The sequence below is a fragment of the Apis dorsata genome, unplaced genomic scaffold, assembly GCF_000469605.1.
Source record: "Apis dorsata unplaced genomic scaffold, Apis dorsata 1.3 scaffold_199, whole genome shotgun sequence".
NCBI lineage: Eukaryota > Metazoa > Arthropoda > Insecta > Hymenoptera > Apidae > Apis > Apis dorsata.
This window is the reverse complement of record NW_006263483.1, coordinates 400,187-402,716: the sequence shown is the minus strand read 5'-3', so window position 1 is coordinate 402,716 and position 2,530 is coordinate 400,187.

The window sequence follows — 2,530 nt, the reverse complement described above, 5'->3', positions numbered from 1 at the left end:
AGGGGAAAAAAAAAAAAAAAAAAAAAAAAATATCGAAGTGAAAGAAAAATATGGAGAACTCTAATGTAGAATATAAAGTTGGGTCATCGTTGGATGACCGTGAACGATAAGTATTTATTTTTAACAAAAGTATACGTACATAAATATAAAATTTTATTCAAGTTTTTCTTTCAGTATCCGAATTTTATTTTTTTTTATTAATCGTTAACATAATAAGATAAGATTCGATGATTCTTTAATGTATTACAATTTAACTATATTAGAGATAAATTCTACATATATTTTATTTTACCGAGATTACCGAGTATTTCTTTTGATACAGGAAATCTTGATTATCGCGAAACTGCACAATAATTTACCACAGGGTTTCCCATAAAAATAGAACTCGTGGGTTTTCACACATGATACGACATTGGCCTAAATACTTTCTTCAAAATGCATATGCGTAAAAATAACCGTGGTATAAGAGATATAATCGTACGTGAACCATAATAAAATCGTTATTCCAAGTTTTTTGTTTCCATTTTGATAAATTGAAGATTTAATCTTATAGAAAAAAATTAAATCGTTGTTAAACATAAGACCAAATCTTCTCTAAAAACGTCAGAGTGAGTATTTGTATAGTCGATAAATTTTTTACAAGATATTAAAATTATAATTAACTTATTGTTACAAAATATTTGTAGGAAAGACGATCTTCGTAGTATCTATCCGTTATAAATAATTAACGAATAACAAAGAAATATTACGAATCGATGATAAATTAACGGGCTATATCTCTTATAAATCATTAAAAAAAAATCTCATAAATCGACAGTAAGTAATAAAGAAATTAATGAATCAATAAGGAGGTTAATAAACTCAAAACTGATAGCTATAATAAGAGAGAATTATCTTCTTTCATTAAGTTAACATTTCTTTTACGATAAATTATTGAAACATAACAATGAATAAAACATTCTATTTTATATTACAGTACAAATGGATGAACAATGAAATTAATAATACAAGCTTATACGAGGGAAATCTTTATGTTTATATGAGTGAGCAGATATTGTGTGTGATTCCCCGGATACATTTATAATGTATGCATATACTTGTCGAATATACATTTTGAAAACATTTCAACATTTTTTCCGGATCAAAAGAGCATGGAAACGCGAAAGAAGTACATACACACGGGAGCGGGGAAAAGAGGTGAGAAAAAGAAACAAAAAGCTGGGATAAAGTGAGAAAAAGAGGGAAAAAGAGGGAAGCCGAGGATAGAATTGGTTGAACGAAAAGGAGAGGAGAGGCAGAGCGAGAAAGAGAGCAATTTTACACGCATTCGCATTCAGTCTGCTTGCGGCTTTCGTGCCAGTCGTATTCCTTCAGTTACTTATTTTCAATCTTTATCACGCTATTTTCCATCCCATGAAATTTGTTTTAACCGATATTACATGAGAATGAACGAAAGGAAATCCGCGAAATGCCATCATTTCCGCTACGATTTTTCTGAATGAGGGGCACGAGTCGACGCGTTACCAAGAACGCACGATTCTCGAATACGCGTAAAAAAAAAAACTGCGCTACTGGGTAAGAGAAAATTTATTCCTTACATCGATCTTACGTCACGTCAATTCTTCTTAGATCGTTCTTTATTCATCCGCGGTTCGAAGACGAATCAGATTTCAAACGAGCACGGTGATCCCCCTTCGTGAGTAACCAAGTGAAAGTTGCGCAAAATCTAGTTTAATCGATTCGTTGAAATGGAATAGATAAATTAACATATATCTCGGGGCAGGGAAGGGGATATAAAGATATATACGTATCTCAGTTTCGTTTTTTTTTTGAAAAACTTGAAAATTTTATATATAGTCGAGAAACGCAGCTGATTCTAGCTAGCGCATGGAATCTTGTTAAAAATATCCAATATTATTACATGTAATTGGATTTTCATTATAATATCAAGGTCAAGGTGAATCAATATCTCGCGATATACAATGAGAAAAAAAAGAAATAATTACAATTGCATTACAAAAATAAATAAATTATCGCGATTAACTCGATTACAGAATGATTCGAGAAAATGATTAAAAAAAAATGTTCGATCTTTTCGATATGAAATATTTATCGTCTGTTTATATATCCGTGAGAATTTCCGGGAAGATCTCGCACGAGTTACATCCGAGTTACATCGATTGTTAATGCTTTCGACAAATATGACGATGTTAGATTGGTTAATAGACGAAGAGGATATATACCTAACGCGGATCATTATGCATCGCACGCGTACAACCGCGGACGAATATTTGTGATTGCAATTAAGACTCGTTTGTCTATACTATGAATACACGAGTAGTTATATGCGCATACGTCTTAATGAGTTAGCGCGTAGAAGTTCGAAGCATGTGTGGATGTTTAACGTGCCGATTTAACGTTTATCCATCCAGTAGCAAGGACAGGCCAATTTATCGCTTCAATGATATGATCGCCGCGCTAAATTGGGTAAATCGGTGACGGTTCTAATTAACGAACGGATCTAATGTAT